This window comes from Panthera onca, chromosome C1 (genome assembly GCF_046562875.1).
Source record: "Panthera onca isolate mPanOnc1 chromosome C1, mPanOnc1 haplotype 2, whole genome shotgun sequence".
NCBI lineage: Eukaryota > Metazoa > Chordata > Mammalia > Carnivora > Felidae > Panthera > Panthera onca.
Genome location: NC_138346.1, coordinates 127,205,080 through 127,226,050, shown reverse-complemented (window position 1 = coordinate 127,226,050; position 20,971 = coordinate 127,205,080).

Genomic DNA, 20,971 nt, shown 5'->3' with positions numbered 1-20,971 from the left:
AGATAATGGAAGAAAGGAAATTTTTTTTATTTATTTAAAAAAAATTTTTTTATGTTTATTTTTGAGAGAGAGACACACACACACACAGAGTGTGAGCAAGGGAGGAGCAGAGGGAGAGAGGGAGACACAGAATCGGAAACAAGCTCCAGGCTCTGAGCTGTCAGCACAGAGCCCGATGCGGTGCTTGAACTCACAAGCCATGAGATCATGACCTGAGCCAAAGTCGGACCCCCAACCAACTGAGCCACCCAGGTGCCCCAGAAAGGAAATCATAGTGACCGGTAATAGCATTTCCCCTCTGGGTTTGGAACAAGAGGGGGCCTGCATTGTCCTTTGCAAAGAATGCAGCAGGTCCCAGGTGGGAGGGCTGGCTGTGTTTGAATGGCCAGTGCCAAAACATAGTGTTGGGGCCACAAAGAGCAGGGAGGAGTCATCAATCATTTGATGAACACAAGTCTTTTTTGTTTTTTAATGTTTATTTACTTTTGAGAGAGAGAGAGAGAGAGACAGAGCATGAGCAAGGGCGGGGCAGAGAGCGAGGGAGACACAGGATTCGAAGCAGGCTCCGGGCTGTCAGCACACAGCTCAATGCGGGGCTTGAACTGACAAACTGCGACATCATGTCCTGAGCCAAAGTTGGACGCTTCACCAACTGAGCCACCCAGCTGCCTCCAATGAACACGAGTCTTGGTCGCCACCCCCACACATTTAGCAACCCTTCTAAGATATGGATGTCAATGGCCATGGGTGGGGAAGTCGAGAATGTAACTCTCACGAAACTCTGGTCTTTCTTCTCACAGCTGTTAAAACACTCCACTACGTCCAACACTTCTGTTTCTTGTTAGCAAATCACAAACTGTTCCGTGTTTTAATACGCTTCGCTCATGTTCTTCCTTCTGGCTGGAATGCTCTTCCCATCGCTCAGGAGGCCAGGCCCACAGGAGTAAAGATCTTCGGCACGGACCTCACTCAGCACCTTGCTGCCTGTACCCTTGTTGCTTTCTGCTTGTCCTGCCTGTTCTCTGTCATCAGTCAGCAACTGACACCTGGAGTGTCCTCTCTCTGGCACTGGTTCCTGTTTTCCCTCCTCAGCCCGGGAACTCTTGGCTCTGGTCAGCTCTCCCCACTGCTATGCTTATACCTACACACAACACACAACAGGCTCAGAAGTTCTCTCCACCCCCCGGCTCCTGGACCCTATCCAGGCTGTGACTGCCTTTTGCTTCACTCCTATGCTGTCCGCACAGTATTTGCCAAGGGCTCTGCCTCTCCCTGAGGCTTATATTATGGCCTTTCTCCCATCTTGGCAGCTCTATTTTCAAGGCTGGCCCACATCGAACTTTCTGATCTGCAATTAAAAGCCCCGTTGAGCTCATACCTGCCTCATGAGATACTTATCAAAGCCAGTTTTATGTAGTGCGAAGAGGACAGAACGAGACATCTGGGTTTAAATCCTGTCCTATTAACTGTGATCTGGAGGCAATTAAAAAAAAACAAAACAAAACAAAACAAAAACAAAACCAAAACTCTATGTGCCTCATTTTCCCCATCCACAAACACAGAATTCAGATGCCTACCTCATAGGGTAGTTGTGAAGATTTTAAGAAGTTGCATCAGCAAAGCACCAAGCATGCTGCCTGGCGCGTCCCAGCACTGGATAAAAGCTTCCCCAAAAGATGTTTCTCCCACTTTTGGGGGTTGGGCCCCATGCCTCGCTCACACTTTTATCTCCTGCAGTAGCTGCAGGACTATCTTGTGCCTGGCAGGTGATCCGGGCCTGTGGATAGCATTAACCTGGACCATCCCCGTGTCACTGTTCCCTCCACATTCCCAACTGTGATCTCCTTCCGAAAGTACCATCACTCAGCTCCTGCTTATCAGCAGTACTCCATGTTACCACTGACTATAAACCCCAAATGAAGTTACTTATGCTGCTTATTAAAAATAATACATGCTCGATATAAAAACATAAAGATAAGCAAAAAGAGCATATACAAGTCAGATAATCCTACCCACCCAGGATATTTATCTGCCTGGGGGGAGAAACGGCGTATTCAGGGAGGGGTGTGGACTTCAGAATAGGAAAGGAAGCAAGCCTGTGCTGTGTGACTGTGAAAATAGCCACTGATCTCTACTTAGACCCTGTAGAGTAGGAGTCTTGCTAGAAATACTATTTAATTTTCTGGTGCCACAACCTTTTTTTCAACCAAATGGGAAAATGGGGTCTTTAGCTGCTTGTTATGCAGTGACAGTGATCTGTCCTCAGCATACCATGTGTTCTGTATTTGAGCAAGTGTTTATCAAGGGCCTATATCATGCCAGGCATCGGACCAGGTGCTGATGACAAGAGCACAACAATGACCTCAGTGAGTTTTCAGTACCGGGGACACACAAGTAAATAGATGGCTATAGTGTCACGAGGAGGGAACCATGAGGATGCTGAGGAGCTTTCAGGATTCAAAGCCAAATGCGGATTTCTAAAAAGATCGTACTATGCTGGGTGTTGGAGGACAGGAAGTAGTTTGCCAGACCATGGATAAAAGGGCAAGAGGGAAAAATCGCTCCTGGAAGGTGGAAGAACAGGTGCAATGGCTTAAAGGAGAGTGCACATGCGGGCATGCGTGGTATACTTGGGGAAGAGAGAGTGCAGAGCACAGACCGAAGGGGTGAAGTGCAGGAAGGAGAGCAGGAAGGGCCACCATGCTCATGAGTCTGGACTTTATCCTGACGGCCATGAAGCACCATGGAGTTGTTTGAAGGGAGTGTCACAATCAGATTTGGACTTTAGAAAGATGGTTCTGGAAGCACTGTGGAGAACAGATTGGGAGATGCTAAGGCTGACCAGTGAGGCCATGTGGGAAACTGGTGTAGCCATTTGGGCAAATAAATAAGAGGGGTGGCCTTCAGCGGGGCCAGATTACAAGGGGGGGGGGGGAGAAGGTGATGGAGTGGAGGAAGAATGGCTAGACCTGGGTTCTGATAAGGAGTCAGGGAGACAGAAATCTGTAACCATGCCCAGGCCTCTGGCTTGGGAAGAGGGGTCACAGCATTGCTGGTCTCTGGAGTCAGAACAGGAAAGGAAAACATGGAGTGGGAGAAAATGATGCCAAGTTTGAGGGACATGGGAGGCAGGTCCATGGGTCTCAAGCTCTGGAAACAGAAGTGAGCTAGAGTAGAGACTAGAGACACGGAGGTTACTCCCAGAGAAATCGGTGATGAGGAGAGGGCCTGGGAAATGCTGGCATTTACTGGGCATTGAAGAAGCTGCCTCGGGAGGGCTGGTGGAGGCAGAGGAGGAAAAGCCCAGATGTGGTAATGCTTGGATGCCAGGAAAAGAGAGTTAAGTACTCCAGGAAAGAATCAAACAGCTGGAAGAAAAAAGAAAAGGTCAAATTAAGTAATGACTAATATATTAGCATCTTAATCCAATTAAAATGTATTCATTGGATTTAGTGACATGGTCACTGGTGGTTGTGGTGAGAATGGTTTCGGGGGAGTGACGAGTGGAAGCCAGATTGTAGGGTGCTGAGAGGCGGGGGTGGGAGGTGGGGAAATAAAGATAAATGTAGACATTTTGTGACATTGGATTTCAAAGGGGAGGAGAGAAATAGGTGGTAGCTAATGTGGGGCCTGTGGTTACAGGAGGGCTTTATTTATTTAAGATGACAGTTAAGTATGTTTAAATGCTGATGGAAAAGAGATGGACAGAACACAGAAGATGAGTCTTCCAAAATACTTTCAGATTTATTCATTTATTTAGCTTTACCACTTATAGGAGGCTATCAGTCTTTTTTTCTTCCCCCTCCATTTCTAGGAGAAACAACATGAAACCCAAAAAGGTAAAGTGAATTCTCTAAGATTCTCTGTCGAGAAAATGAGAGAGATAAGCCTAAACTCTGGGGTTCCACCAGACAGGAAAGCTTCAGGAAGAAACACGCATTTCCATCCACAGAATCCCGGGAGCTCACAGCAGATCCGAGGAACTGTAATTATCGTGCCCCCCACCCCCCTCCCCCGACTGGGAGAAGAACCAATCTCAAAGCTCTTATCAGACTCTATTGAGCTGGAGCTTTAATGAACAGCAGCAATCTGTTATTTTCCTCTTGTTTGCCTGGCAAGTTGCTCTTTTAATTCACATCAAGAGAGGGAGAAGGAGATGAATATTAAAAGCACACATCAAGGGACCGAGGGAGGCAGGGACAGAGCAGGGTTTGACATGAGACAGGATCCACAGCCTGAGTCGGCTCTGGTCTCTGACAAGCTTGCCCTTGGGAAATGTTGCTCACTAGACTGTTCTGCTGGTGGGAGAAGGGGTGTTTCTGGGATTGTCTGAATGGTGGGCTTGGCTCACTCTAAAATGACAGCAGAGTGAAACTGTATTAGGGAGACCCTGAGAGAATAATTGGTTCTCGAGAGTAAGGGAGTGGGGTGACAGGAAGAGTTTTTGTAACATCTCATTAAGAAGAGCATTAAGTCCCATCGGTCTGGAATGATTTGGGGCATAGAGAAGATGGATGGATAAGATCCTGATGTCAATAGTACCAAAATTTTCTTTTGCTGTCTACCCAATAGTGAGGTTCAGATTCACCAAATTCACTTCCTAAACTGGTGAAAATCTGGGACAGAGGCCAGCAAATGTTTGGGACTTGTGTGTCACAGCTGGTCGAGAAGACCCAGTCCAGATGGGACTTTTCTGCTCTCTGAGTCTGAGGATTGGGAAGAAGAAGAGTTTAATGAGGGAGCATAAAGAAGGATAGCTTTATCCCCAGGTTCTACAAAGAATTTTCACCATCAGAGACACACAGAGCTTGTATTTGCTGATTCAGCCAAGGTCAGTTCTTCTGGAAGACCTCAAGGTTGTTGGCTGATTGTAATGGATGAAGGCCAGGTCTGGGTGGTTGGTTGTTAAGGGTAATAATTCTGTACCAAGCTCAGAAAGACACAAGGCTGGCATGCTCAAGGTCTAGTGCAGTGCATGGAATGTGGTAAATGCTTAATGAATTATTGCTTAGTAACTGAGTGAATGCTCTTTGTTCTTTATTCTTTTATTCAAATGACCTGTGCCAATTCAATCCAACAAATATTTACTAAGCACCTACTATGAAATAGGAACCCGGAAAGCCCTAGGAAGGGCTTTCCCTAGGAAGAAATCGATGTCTTCCTAGTTGTAGCAGATACAATTGGTGCCTATGTCCACACGCCCTTGAATGCCTGCTTCCTGAGCAAGCCACGGGCTCCTTCCTGGCAGCATTTGTGACTCTCTGCCTTAGGGTTTTCTCTGGTGGCAGAGGCATGCTCAGCCTGTGCACAGGGCAGGCTTGCAGTGTGGTGAGCCAGTGTTCCTGGGGGCAGTCTTCAACTAATGACAGACGGAAGTCAGGGCATTATAGACACCTCAACTTCCTCACCCCTCAGTTGGAACAATTCTGGGTTGCCCTACATGGTCTTCCAGAGGTTACCAGAGGAAGCGAATTCCAGTCGCCCACAGCTTCCTGGGTAATAGTGATCCCTACGTTGACTTCCTGTCCCCCGCACCCATACAGGTACTTCCTGGGGTGGTCTTCCAAATAAACTGCTCGTCATCAAATCTTTGTTTCAGGGTCTGTTTCAAGGGGAAGCAAACTTAAAAGATGCAATCTGCAGCAAGTACATTTGAATGGGACCAGCAAGACCAAGGAGGAAGTTTCCACCACCTAGCAGCTGAAGGCAGAGGTGGTAGAAGGGAGGTGAGGGATTGGTACATTCTAATGATCCACAGCTAAACACCTGCCTAAAAGGAGATAGTTAAAGACAAGAGCTCTGGGGGTAGTATTGCAATCTAATATTGTAGTGTTTCCCCAAATATATATGTCCATCTAGAACTTCAGAATATGACCTTATTTGGAAATAGTGTCTTTGCAGATATAACAAGCCACGATGAGGTCATTCTGGATTGGGAAGGGCCCTAAATCCAACAACTGGTGATTTTATAAGAAAAAACACACAGAGATACACCCAGGGAAGAAGGCCATGCGATGACTGGGTCAGAGACTGAAGCAATGAAGCTACAAGTCGAGGATGCCAAGGATTGTTGGTGGCCATCAGAAACCAGGAAGAAGGGAGGAAGGGCTCTACCCAGAGTCTCAGAGGGAGCCTGGCCCTGCTGACACCTCGATTTCAGATTTCTGGCCTCTAGAACTGTGAGAGAATACATTCCTGTTGTATGAAGCCACCCGGTTTGTGTTGCTTTGTTATGGCAGCGTACAGATATGAAAGCAACATAGATAAGAAATGTACAAGGTAGAACATGCTATTTAAATACAAGGTAGTGAAATTTTTTCCTGTTGTGATTTTTCCTTCAATCTCCTATGATTCTCCGGCCTGCCCAAAGTGTTTATTAATTAGGTAGGAAACCCTAAAAGGAACCTAGAAGCCTCCTTTCTTTCTGCCTCACATAGGGCTGTCCCGCAGTCCACAGGCCTGAGTCCACAGAGGCCAGGTCTGTGTTTGCTGCAGGCAGATGCTTATTCTCTGAGCTCAGGGGCGAGGAGGACGGATGAGGGCATCGAAAGCACTGAGAAATGTCAGCCCAATGCTCACTCAGTGGGCAGAGAGAAGGATTTGCTGCCTAATGAGATTTGAAAAATATTTTCAAAGTAACTTTAAAGCCACTGGTTAGAAAATTAGATAAGAAACACAATGGGGGCACCTGGGTGGCTCAGTCGGTCACTGGGTTCCCACTGAGTCTGACTTCGGCTCAGGTCATGATCTCTCGGCTTGTGATTTGAGCCCCTTATTGGGCTCTGTGCTGACAGCTCAGAGCCTGGAGCCTGCTATGGATTCTGTGTTTCTATCTCTCTCTGCCACTCCTCTGCTCATGCTCTGTCTCTCAAAAATAAGTAAAACATTAAAAATTAAAAAAAAAAGAAAGGAACACAATGAAAGGGGGGATGATACCAGGTTAAGAGAGGAAAAGTGATATGTAGTAATGGGGAGGGAGTCTGCCTGATTTCCCCATCTCACTATTCCCCATCTTTAAAATCTTTAATGAGGCCAGAGAGGTGCCGTTCCTGATTTGGGGCATCTGGGTCTACCTTCTTTTGGTCTCAGGTTCTACAAACCCTGCCTCCTACAGGGCAGCACAGCATTCAGTGAAGGAATGCTCCTTGCCTTCAAATATCTTCCCTACTTATTCTTCCCAACTTAGGATTTCCTTACCTTATGTTTCTCTAATAATTGACCAGCCCTTTTTTCCCACCCCAAAATAAAACAAAACACCAAGGAGTTCACATGCATGTGGCCCCAGGGGCATAACGCATTCGCTTAAATTTTAACTTACATGTAAACAGCTGTCATCAAAGCAAGTTTTGATGGGAAATGGAAAAGCAAGAAAAGTCTCAAATCCTCTGGCTTTTCTCTGTGTGACAGTTCTGAGCACTGCCTCCCCAGGGCCTAAGACCTCAAGACCAGCTCCTCGTGTCTTCCCAGCAAACCTACTGGTGATCTTAACGCGGGGCCTTCTTCCTCAATGCTCCGTCTGTATACTTTATGTGGTTTCAGGTCTAGAGCAGGTTTTATGTCTCAGGTAATAACAATGACAAATACTCGCTGTTGGCACCTGATGTTTTAAGTATATGATCTCAGCTGACCCCTCCAGGCATTCTATAAGGTAGATAATCCATTTCACAGATGCGGAAAGGGAAGCTTACTTCACAGTCAGGATTTGAACCCACATCTCTCTAACTTCAGAGCCTGAATCACTAACAAGGCTCCCTTTCACAAGGTTCTTCCGATTCTTCCTCCAGTCATTCTCTAGACACCTCCTACCTCTTCCTACTTCTCTCCTCCTCTTTCCGGTCTGACCCATACATGCGGGGTGATAGGTGTTGTTCCTTCATCATCCCAGGATCTTGGGAATAACTAGCATAGGTTGAAGGGAGGGATGAGGGTGGGGAGAGATGGTTAATTTTACTTTCAGTCTCCATGCTTACCTCAAGCAGTTCTTCCCAAATACTTTATTCAGCTGCTGCATCACCCCCTAGGGTGAGACCCTTCATGGCGTCTCTGGCCTTTTGGGGTAGCTTCAGTTTCTGTGCCCAAAACAGCCTCTCTTTGAAAGGAAATGGAGAAAAAGCCTCAAAATAGTTCTTCTGCGGATCTTTATATAAATGTGCTTGAGGGCTTTTAAAATGGGGAGTTATGACTCCCAGCAAGAGCTCGGCCCCTTTCCTTCTGTTTTCCTCCCAAGGCAGATACATCCCAGATAGCAGACAAGTAGTTAGCTCAGCCAAGACTTAGAAGCTCACCTGGGGCCAGAAAGACTGTTTGTAAGTGTGAAATCTACCCTCCATGTACCTTGTTGTTCACTGCTAGGCATGGGTAGTTGGATGGGGAGACCAGACTGGGTCCTGGACATTGGTCCCTTGATTTCCCAAGGTCTGGCCAAGCTCAGAGACCCAGGAAGGATCAGGGACACTCAGAGAAACCTGGCTCAGGCTAAAGGGCTGCCAGGGTGAGACTGTAATTGGTGCAGCAATAGCCCCGCCGGATGCTCCTACAGGAAACTACCACCCCACAGGGCAAGGGTTGGTCAGTTCTGAAATCAAGGCTAGATTCATAGACCAAGGTCATGGGAGCCAAGATCTCTACCTCCTGAGGCTGCCTGAGCTCCATGATGTAAATCAGGACAAGAATGCCCAGCCACAGTCTTGTCGGGGGTGGGGGGTGGTCCAGGGTCAAAGTTCTCCTTCTCTCCGCCTCAGTTTCCCCTCATCCATCTCCATCACCCCTGAAAAGAGTAGAAAGACCCTTTGATCACTTGATTACTGTCCATCTTGACACCCCAGGTCATATCCAAAAAGAGCGGGAAAGGACACTGAGTGGGATGGCAGCACCAAGCAGTTGGTTTTAGACTGTGGAGGACACTGGCTCCAGGGAGGGATGCTCCAGCCCCCTGTCCTCTCCAGCCCCTTTTAGAAGGGAGTCCAGGCCTGCTCAGCCAAAGCCAGCCCTTAAGCCATCTTTCACCTGCCCTTCCCCACGGCCCAGAGCTCGTAACGGCGTGTTGATGCTCTTCCTGGGTCTACATCCCTGTGCGGTGACCTAGGGTTCTCTGGTCAGCATCCTGCAAGCCCTCCTTCCTGATGTCCTTAGTTCTCTCCTCAATCAAGATCTGCTTTTAGGTACTTTTTGTCTGCAGCTGCAAAGATGGGCCGCAGAGATGGTGAGACAGTGGCAGGGAAAACAGAGAACGGGTACTGGCCATGCAAAAGGGTGGTTTGTGCTCTGGCCCAAGTGGCTCAGAGCTGGGGTGGGGGTGGGAGTTTCGGAACCACTTTCAGAGGGTATATGGGTATGTGTTCCAGGGCACACTGAGTGGCAGGGTGGCTGGGACCTGGGGGGCACGGCTGTTGGCACTAGAAGATGGGAACCTGTAGAGGAAGGAGCTGGAGTCCCTGCAAACATCCAGGAGGACCTCTTGGGAAGTAGTCAGACATGGGTGGCAGTGATAGGGACAATGACAAAACCTTCCTACCAGGAAGCCTACTGTATACCCAGTGTGTACTTTTAATTTAAAACCTCTCTCCTTGGGGGTGCTTGGGTGGCTCAGTCGGTTAAGCATCTGACTCTTGATTTCGGCTCAGGTCATGATCTCACAGTTCATGAGATCGAGACCGACGTCTGGCACAACGCTAAAAGTGCCAGCCTGCTTGAGACTCTCTCTCCCCCTCTCTCTGCCCCTCCCCCACGCACACACGTGCCCTCTCTCTCTCTCTCAAAAATAAATAAACTTTAGAAAACGCAAAATAAATAAATAAATAAATAAATAAATAAATAAATAAATAAAACCTCTCTACCTGGACCGTGAGAAACTTGAAATTAGGGTGTGGTGTCCACCTCTGTGTCCGCGGTGACTGGTCCTAGGTAGGAAGCCCGCAAGTGCCATTTCCACACTCACTTCCTGAACTTCTTCCCCGAGCCTGGCGCTGTGCTGGGAGTTCAGACACAAACGGGGCACAGCTTCCGCTCTCAGAACGCTCCAAAGGCAATAGCCCCGAGAGTAAATACATACAGTGAACCAGCCGAAGTGACAGTGGGTTTGCCAGATGAAGCCAGACTGACTGCCCTGGGGTGGGGAGACTATCCGGGAGGAGGCCACGGGGAACTGGGTCGCAAAGGGTGTTGGTTTGAACTGAAGATGACAGGTGGGGAATAGTCGTCCAGGCTGGGGGCGGCAAGAGGGCCCTAATGGCTCTTCTTCCCTCTGCTGGCTTTGCACAGGAGAGCTCCTGGGTAGCTAGAACAGTTCTCAAGAGGGAGGAGAAAAAAAGCAGGAAATACAGGAGAAGCCGTTCCCAGAGTTATCGCTTATAGGAGGGCAGAGATCATGCAGATTCTTCCATCTCCCACTTCTCAGGTGTCAGCTTGGGCCTGCCCTCTGCCCCTGCTCCACAGTGGCTCACCCGTTCTTCCACCCTGAGAGGGTCTAAGGGGGTGTCACCCAGCTCTTTCTGTATACCCACGAAGTTCCCAGTGGCCTCGGGGCACTGACAGCCCTGGACTGCTGCCCCCACCACAGCCTCGGGCCATCCTGTTGAGGCCGCACTGGGGAGCTGGGATGTGCACATGTGTGTACCAGCCTCCCTGCTCCCCCGTAGCTCTGGGCCCAGGGAACAGAGACAGCTCTGGAGCTCTGCTCCTCGGCACTCACTTCTCCTCTGTACACTTCCATGCTCCCCGATTCCCTTTCTCCCGGGCTTACCCCCATCTCCCCTAAGCCCCTGTCTAACATCTTTCCCCATCTTAGGATGCATCAAGATGTAGTAAAAAGATAGCAAGTTTTGGAGTCAGGCTGGATTCAAATCAAGGATCAGCTATGGGATTTGGGGTGAGTTACTCACTTGGTAGAACTTCAGCCCTCAATGAAGGATTGTTCTTACTATTATTCACCTATCAACCACTTGCTGTTCCGCAAACCCTCCTTGCTTCTCACTCTTTGAATGACCCAAGGGTCAAGCTGGCAAGAGAGGGTAAGGCTCCCGGGATAAATATATTCAATTATCCTATTTTTTGAGGGAGACTAGATGCCGAGGAAAACACTGGGGAAAAGTAGAGATGGAATCCCAAGGACAAAAGAAGACTCTTCCTTAAGGATTTAATGTGGGCCAGGGACTGAGGTATGTTTTCTGTGCCTCCTTCTTTAACTCAGAACAACCCTACAGGGTGGATGTTATTTTTCCCATTGTTTAGATAAGATCCTTGGAGAGGGTAATTAACATTCCCAGAATCAAAGAATATTTGTAGATCAGGAAAAAATAAACTGAGTTAAAGAATGCAAAGTCAGCTCTTTAACTCAGTTTATTTTTTTCCTGATTTACAAATCAGGGCAAGAGCTGCTTGGAACTGAGAGAAGACAGGCGGGCCCCACTGTCTTCTTGCCCCCACCTCCCCTGCAGCCCTCACTGTGGCTGGCTTTCACCTCCTGTTACCGTGGGGATCTCAGTGTCCTGTCAGGCTCCACCCAAACTTTGGCCTCCCCTCAGGCAGGCCTCAGGCCCCACCCATGGCTCTTAATGGGAAGGGCTCGAAGGTGTAGGGAGGAAAGGAGGGCCTGTGGGAAGAGTCAGTGAAAGAATATGGGACTCAGGCCTTAACCCAAAAGAGGCAGAAGGCTGAAGAAATGGTAAAGCGCTGGCCAAAATGCTTGCACGAGACGTGCAATGGGCAAACTCAGGGAAATGCCCTGTTCTCAGCCCACAAAATGACCAGCAGGTGCGCCAGCAACCTGGAATCATGAGGTGGGGCTGGCCAAGGGGCCATTTGTTCCCCAAACAGCTGAAAGAATAAGACAATTCAGCCATGTGAGTGAAAGACTCTCCCTAGAGCTCTGTGTGTGTCCCCAATGCCTCTGAAGGGCAGCCGGGTTCCTGGGAGGGCGGCCTTGCTGTCGCTTACATTCCCCCTGGCTGGGCCGGCCCCGAACCAAACTAAGGGCATGTGTGAGCTGAAGGACAAGGCCAGGCCTGAAGTGGGTGTCTGACGTGTGCAGAGACACACAGCGAGGGGTGAGACGAGGAATACACGGCGTCTAGTTAGCTGGCGCTCTGTTCAGGAAATGGGAGCCTGAGCTAGAGGCAGAGTCTGAGCATGTAAGGAAGCCTCCTCTTAACTGACCCCACACCTCCTGGCTTTTGTTTTTGTTTTTTTTCAATCTAGATATGACTATTTTCTGGGGAGAAACTTGCCACCTTTTTACTGTTACTCTTCAGAGGGCCCGAGGAGCTCCCTGGAAAGGATAAGGAAAGCCCAACCCTGTAGGGCACTGGCAAAATGGCTGCCAACAGGGGGCCTCTTTAAAGAGGGTTGGCCAGGTGACCCTAAGTAAAACTTCCCTAAGTTTTACTATTCCACTTACTAGCTGTGTGGGCAACTTCTTTCTTTCTTTCTTTTTCTTTCTTTCTTTCTTTCTTTCTTTCTTTCTTTCTCTCTCTCTTTTTTCTTTCTTTCTCTTTCTTTTTTCCTTCCTTCCTTCCTTCCTTCCTTCCTTCCTTCCTTCCTTCCTTCCTTTTCTAATTTACATCCAAGCTAGTTAGCATATAGTGCAATAATGATTTTAGGAGTAGATTCCAGTGATTCATCCCCTGTGTGTAACATCCAGTGCTCATCCTAACAAGTGTCTTTCTTAATGCCCCTTGCCCATTTAGCCCATCCCCCCTCTCACAACCCTTCCAGCAACCCTCAGTTTGTTCTTTGTATTTAAGAATCTCTTATACTTTGTCCCCCTTCTTTGGTTTTATATTATTTTTTTCTTTCCTTCCCTTATGTTCATCTGTCTTGTATCTTAAAGTCCTCATATGAATGAAGTCATATGATATTTGTCTTTCTCTGACTGACTAATTTAGCTTAGCATAATACCCTCTAGTTCCATCCACGTAGTTGCAAACGGCAAGATTTCATTCTTTTTGGTTGCTGAGTAATACTCCATTGTGTGTGTGTGTGTGTGTGTGTGTGTGTGTGTGTGTGTATCACATCTTCTTTTTCCATTGTGTGTGTGTATATATATGTGTATATATATATATATACTCCATTGTGTGTGTGTGTATATATATACAATGTATATACTCCATTGTGTGTATATATATATATATATATATATCACATCTTCTTTATCCATTCATCTGTCGATGGACATTTGGGCTCTTTCCATACTTTGGCTATTGTCAATAGCACTACTATAAACATTGGGATGCACATTTGTGGGCAACTTTTTTAAACCGATTTTTTTTTTTACTATAAAATAATACCCCATAAAAAAAATAGAGGGTTGATGGGGGGTGGGAGGGAGGGGAGGGTGGGTGATGGGCATTGAGGAGGACACCTGTTGGGATGAGCACTGGGTATTATATGGAAACCAATTTGACAATAAATTTCATATTAAAAAAATAAAAATAAATAGTAGCATCCATAAAATTTTTTTAAAAATTACAGAAATACTTAACATGTAAAGTAAAAAGCTCTCTACTTAAAAGTTCTATCACCCCTGGATAACCACTGTTGAAGCCTTGATATATATTTCTCCATTATTTTTTTTAATGAATACTATGATATAAAAAAAACTTTTTCTCAGATGGTCTTATGTTATCTGTTGTTATTATTACTGTTCAAATTATTTTTTCCACTACTTTATCCTGCATATATTTCTATGTCAGTACATAAAAGTATCTTTCTTTTAAGCAGTGAATAGTGTACTGATGTACCACAATCTCATCAACCAAGGCCACTTGCTTAACCTCATCAAGTCTTAACTTCTCATAATTTCAATGAGGATAATAATAGTGCCTACGTCATAGATGTTGTGAGGATTAAATGAGTTTTTATTTGGAAAGGATTGAGTACAGTGCCCATGGTTTTTTTAAAAAAAAAACAAACTCAAATAACAATGATAGTGAATTATTTATATCTCATATCTACATCCCAAGGGCCTGCAAGTTGCACATAATACCAACCCATGGACAGACATGGAACACAGACCTAGAAGGAGTAGGTGACCAGAAATGCTCGTATCACTGCAAAGTGAACTAACATCTCAAGTTTCCAGATGTTAACACTATTTATTGAATCTAGCCAACAGAAAAGATTAATTGGAAAGATTAAAAAGCACTTTGGACCTGAATTATCTACCATGGCACAAATCCAACAATTGTTTGCCTGCATTTCTTACTTAGGCATTTGGGTCCTAGCCAAGGATCTGAAAGGGCTGGATTCTTGTTTCGTACAGGGCCCAACTCATTGCCACCACAAACTGGGGTTCATAAATAGGAATTCTGATGTGGTAACACAACGTAATGTAAAGTGCACTTGGCTTGTGTCGAGCAGGTGACATCTGTTACTTATCATCAGGAGTAGAAGTCTGCGCACTTCTCCCCACCGTGTCTTGGCATCGGAGTTGCCAAGGAAAACAAAAGAATCAAGCACTGGGTGGAACAATGCTCACAGCAAGATCAGCTTCAGTAGTGGGAGCTGGCCTCCCGAGGCCAGCAGTGCCCCCCAGGCAGCCCACACAGGGTAACTGGTTTGCATTCACCCTTCTGGTGGTGCAGCAAAAGAACCCTGTTCCCTCCTTGCAGAAGACAGATGTAGCGGTGCGGCTGGTCAGTTGTTACATGACACATGCTTCAGGAGAACACAAATATACTCTGCATCAAGTCCTGAAACAGAGAAAGATATTGCCACACAAGGTGACAAGTCCAGCACAGGCTATGAGGACTCTATCCATTGGTAAGAAAGTATCCCAGGCCTGGGGCCCATTCTTATGTGGCCGTTAAAGAGTTGAAGGCAGTGTGCGTAAGACTGCCTTTTCCAATAGCTTAAACACAAAAGACACACTTGAACCAGGGCTCTGACCCTGACAGATCTGTGACAAACTGTATCCTTGATTCATCGGGAAAGGCGGACAAGAACCTACTGTACCACCTAGACCATCGGCAAGAGTTAGGTGAAGTAATAAAAGCGCCTAGCAAAAGGCTTTACTGAGATTCGTAAATGTTGAATACATGGATTGGTCACAGTGAATAACTGATCATGCATACTCTTTAACAGGAAGTGAACACAGCTGTATAAAAGAACATTTGGGGCTAGAGAGGTGTCTGCTGTGAGAGTTAATGTGATTTTAGGCCACATTCATAGAACCGAGACAGGATGTAGCTGCTCTACTTGGCTCTGAACAGATCATACCTCTGGGCTTGTCTGGATGGATGAAACTGAGGCTCTTTGGGTATGAGATAGAGAAGAGATGGGACACCTGACCACCCTCACACACTCAGAATACCTGAAGGCCTTCTGCACTGCTCAAGACTAGGGATCAGACTCCTTTGGGGCAGAATTTGGGAGATTTGGGTCCAAAAACCGGAAGAGCCTTTTCACAGACAGAATTGGTCATAGAAGGAAGAGACCCCAACATGTCCCCTGACATGTGGGTGTGTGAGCAAAGCCTGGTGGCCATGGCTCCTGGATGTTATGGGGAAGATTTGCCACAGATAGGTGGTTAGGACAGATGGTCTCTGAGGCACCCCTATGATCCTGATATTCACCAATATCATGGTTAGTCCCACAAAGAAGAAGCAACTGTGTGCTTACTAGAAATGACACAAACGCATAGAAGGAAAAGAACTTTGGGATTCATTATTCATCCAACTACTTAGAATATTTTGGTCATTCCTATATTAATACAAAATAAGTGGAGAATTGACATAAGTTTTGGGTTGAATTGGGTCCTACCACAAACGATATGTTGGAGTCCTAACTTCTAGTACCTCAGAATGTGATCTTATTTGGAAATAGGGTCTTTACAGAGGTAAACAAGTTAAAATGAGGTCAGGAGAGTGAGCCCTAATTCACTACAACTGGTATTCTTATGAAAAGGGGAAATTTGGACACAGAGACCAACATGCACAGAGGGAAGATGATGTAAAGATACAGGGAGGACTTGGGGCACCTGGGTGGCTCAGTTGGTTGAGTGTCCAACTTTGGCTCAGGTCATGGTCTGAAGAACGTGAGTTCGAGCCCTGGGTCGGACTCTGCTGACAGCTCAGAGCCTGGAGCCTGCTTCAGATTCTGTGTCTCCCTCTCTTTCTGTTCCTCCCCTACTCGCACTATGTCTCTCTCTCTCTCTCTCTCTCTCAAAAGTAAACGAAGATTAAAAAAGTTTAAAAAAAAGATACAGGGAGGACTTCATTTGCAGATGGAAGATTGGAGCAATGTGTCTACAAGCAAAGGAACACCTATGCTAGAAGCTAAGATAGACGTCTGGGACAGGTCCTTCCCCAGCACTGTCAGAGGGAGCATGGCCCCGCTGACATCTTGATTTTGGACTGCCAGCCTCCAGAACTGAAAGACAATAAAGTTCTATTGGTGTAAACCATCTAGTTTGTGGTACATTTTTATGGCAGCCCTAGGAACCTGATATGACATAGTCATCAGTAAGCATTATTGTGCTGGGTGATATGGCAAAGAAGAAAACCCGTATTTATGATGTACACGTAGAAAAAAGGAATAAACCAACTCTTGGCAATGTGGAACGGGTAGAACATTCTGAGGAAAATAAGAGACTTTGCAATAAGGGCACACTTGACCATAATAAAGTGGCAAAATACACAGATAAATAGGCTTATGCATGATGGAGAAATAAAAGCAAACCACGACAACAAACACAGTGAGCATTTTCTCCCAGAGGACATCTGAAGGTTCTTTAGTTTTAAATGAGCTAATTGCTACAATTCTGCATTTCTCTTTGAAGGGCAGGTCTGGCTTTAAGATAAGAAAAAGGAGGTCATAGCTGTTGGTGTCAAAACGTTCCCACAGGTGATGTAATTGGTTAGAGAAGGAGGCCTGTCCTGTTTTTGCCTGGGTTTGCGGGCAGAGGCAGGATGTGGGTTGGGCTTCAGCCTCACCTACTCTGTTCTCAAGTTCATGTGCCCTTTGGGCAGCACCAAAATAGCTCTGCAGAAGTTCAAGCTCCTTTCACACCTCTTGCACTCAGGAAGGGTGTTGCAGTGCTAGGCTGGTACACAGCACAGGGATAGGGCAAAGAGTGTTTTGGAAGAAGAGACAACTATCCTCTCCTCTCAGTTGATCCCCAGGCTTAATATCTCTTATGCAATTATAACTCCTGAATCCTAGAGCAGGAAGAAGCCATGGCCATCCAGGAGAGCTCTCTTGCTTTGCAAAGAGAAATTGAGACCTGTTAGAAGTAAGAATGGGGTTTTGCTGGCATTGTGGGCAGGGATTCAGGACTTGGTGAATTTTCCAATCATCTTTCCTCCTGATAGTATGGATGCACAAACTCTCAAGAAATAGTAGCCATGTGGGATACAGAGAGTACTAAGATAGTGCAACTCACCGTAGACTCTTCCCACAAATTTGGACTGGAGAATGTGGTTTTCCTCAAGTGAACCTCCAATTTCCTCTTAAAGTCTGAATGCAAACCTTAGGATACTCTCACCCTCTGGCCAGCTCTTAAAAGAAAAGGAACCTCAGAGGAAGGAAAGAAAAGAGGAGTGGGCAAAGAGCTAGAACTTGGTTTTCCCAAAGGTGCCAAATCTGGCGGCAACATTCTCCCGGGAGCATAAAACACAGACGAGCAAAAGGGCAGTGGGCGATTCATTTAAAAATACAGTGATTCTGCACAAGAGGAAATGTGTTCCAATCAGCATTTTAGGCTTTCTTCACTAATCATTATAGCTTTCTCTCCTTTTGGGGAGGAGCACAGAATAGGAGTGAGCTGAAAGGAGGGCAGATGGACGATGAATGGATAAAGATGACACACACACACACACACACACACACACACACACACACACACACAGTGGAATATTATTCAGCCACAAACAGAGCGAGATCTTGCCATTGGCAACAGCATGAATGGATCTTGAGGACATTACACTAAGTGAAATAAGTCAAGTAGAAAAAGACAAATATCACATGATCTCTTTTATATGTGGAATCTAAAAACAAAAACAAAATCAAAACAAACAAAAAAGTCAAGCTCATAGATACAGAAAACAGATTGGTGGTTGCCAAAGATGGAGGTAGGAGAGTGGGGAGTGTGCTAGGGGGTGGAGAAGAAATAGGCAAAGGGGGTCAAAAGGTACAAACTTCCAGTTTTAAAATAATTAAGTCATGGAGATGTAATATACAGCATGGTGACTATAGTTAATAATACTGTATGGATAAAGAAATTGTGGTTTATATACACAATGGAGTACTACATGGCAAGGAGAAAGAATGAAATATGGCCCTTTGTAGCAACATGGATGGAACTGGAGAGTGTGATGCTAAGTGAAATAAGCCATACAGAGAAAGACAGATACCATATGGTTTCACTCTTATGTGGATCCTGAGAAACTTAACAGAAACCCATGGGGGAGGGGAAGGAAAAAAAAAAAAAAAGAGGTTAGAGTGGGAGAGAGCCAAAGCATAAGAGACTCTTAAAAACTGAGAACAAACTGAGGGTTGATGGGGGTGGGAGGGAGGGGAGGGTGGGTGATGGGTATTGAGGAGGGCACCTTTTGGGATGAGCACTGGGTGTTGTATGGAAACCAATTTGACAATAAACTTCATATATTGAAAAAAAATAATACTGTATTACATATTTGCAAGTTGCCAAGAGAATAAATTTTAAAAGTTCTAATCATAAGAAAATTCTTTTGTAACTATGGTGATGGATATTCCCTAGACTTACTGTGATGATCATTTAGCAATATACAAATATCGAATCACTATGTTGTACATCTGAAAATAATATAATGTCTATGTCAATGACAGCTCAATTTAAAAAAATGTTTAAAAAAAAAAAGAACAAATCACTGCTTTTAAAGGGTATCTGGACAACTTAAAACCTATCTGACAAACTAGAAGGTATAATAGCAATGATGTCCACAAACTTTAATAAAAAGAAAATGTATTAGTCTTAGGGCACGCGGCTGGTTCAGTCGGTGGAGCATGTGACTCTTGATCTCAGGGTTGTGAGTTCGAGCCCCATGTTGGGTGCAGAGATTACTTAAATAAATGAATATTAAAAAAATGTATTAGTCTCTAATGTTGTGGGAAAAATTACTTCAGACTTAGTGAATTAAAATAATCATAATCATTTGTTATCTTGAAAAAAAAGAAAAGAAAGGAGGGAAGAGAGATGGGTATGGGGACAGAGGACCAAGAGTTGTTGCTACGAGGACAAAAGAAGGGACGTGGTGTAATAAATGTCTTAGGTCCTGTCCCAGTTCCTGGCACAGAGCTCCTAAAACCCTAAGTGGTGGGAATATATTTTGTTATTCATAACAAGCCCTTTCAATCTCACCTGAGTTCATGCTAATGAGGTGACTTAGGATGGGTCCCTGTATAGCCTTAGAACGGGGCTAGTCACTAGAGAAAACATGTGATCAGAGGACTGAAACTTTCTGCCTTACCCACTGACCTTTGGCAAAGAAAGAGGCAGGGGTTGCAGATTAAAGCTCTAGAAATACTCCTGGACAACAAGATTTAAGGAACTTCCAGGTAGGTAAACATGCCAGGAGGGTGGTGTACCGCAGTTCCACAGGGGCTGAAGTGCCCATGCTTGAGACTCTCCCAGACCTGGCCCTAGGTACCTCTTCATCTGGCTGATTATATGTGTCCTTGATAATACCCTTCATAATAAACTAGTAAAATTAATGATTCTCTGAGTCACCGTGAGCCTCTACAGGAAACTAACTGAACCCGAGGAGGAGGACATGGGAACCTCTGATGTATAGCCAGTTGGGCAGAAGCACAGGTGACAACCTGGACTTGTGCTTGGCATCTGAAGTGAGGGCAGTCTTGTGGGACGGAGCCCTCAACCTGTGGGGTCAGATGCTGTCTGCAAGTAGATAGTGTCAGAACTGAGTCAAATTTGTGGGACACCCAGTCAATAGCCACTGAGAATTGGAGAATTCAGAGAAATTGGAGAAAGTGATCTGCCCATGTCTACACCTGGTTAGTTGCCCATCTGGGCCCAGTGCCTAATTGTTATGACTTCAACAGTCATCAATTCAATCCGGTACCACTCAATTCAACAATTATTGAGCACTTACTCTGGGTAAGGCATTGTTCTAAAATCAGAAAATGAGTGGACAGTCTCTTCTCTGGGGAATAAGCTTAGGAATTCCCTGAGCCTGCACTGATGGGTTAACAAGGCAAAAAGAATTACAGAGCCATAGGATGCTCACACCCAAGTTTGGGTAAACAAGATTAGGTAAATAAGTATAGAGAGGGCGGGGCAAAGGCCCCAATACAAAGGTATATGAGGTAAATAAGATTAGGTATTCAGGGCAGATACACCCCCACAACTTAGTACTATAGCAGAAAGCTGCTTTCACAGGAAAGAAGGACCAAGTTAGGTAAACAGGTAAATAGGGCTATAAACCGCTTCAGGGCAAAATTGCCCAGAGCGGAGCTAATTAACAAAAGAAAGGTGACTTGTTGACCCTGAGGTTGCATGCTCTCTCTGTCTTATCCCTTAGGCTGGCTAAGATAAAACAGACAAGGCGCCTCTTGTCTGCCATTAATGTCCATCTGCTGGGCACCAGGATTTTGGTTTATCTTGACCTAAACCTCTAACACCATATATCTTCAAAACCCCCTTTCCCTCATGCCCATGAGTTAACGTTCACAGATTCATTGTCTCTTTGTGCACGCCCACCACGTTTACAAGTCTTCTGATCTTAATAAACCCTTATTCGGGGCTCTTGTCTTTTCCTGGACATTAGCCATCTCTTGCATTTTAATCCTGTGTATGCTCTCTTGCTGGACAAGAGAGAACTTTAGACCCAGAGTCTACGACACTTTGCCACCAAGTAACTTATAATTTGGTATCAAACACTATAGGAGAAACAAAGCTGTGGCAGGGCAACAATGGCCTCAATCCTGGCTGCATATCAAAGTCACCTAGGAAGCTTTAGTACACTATTGACTCCAGCAG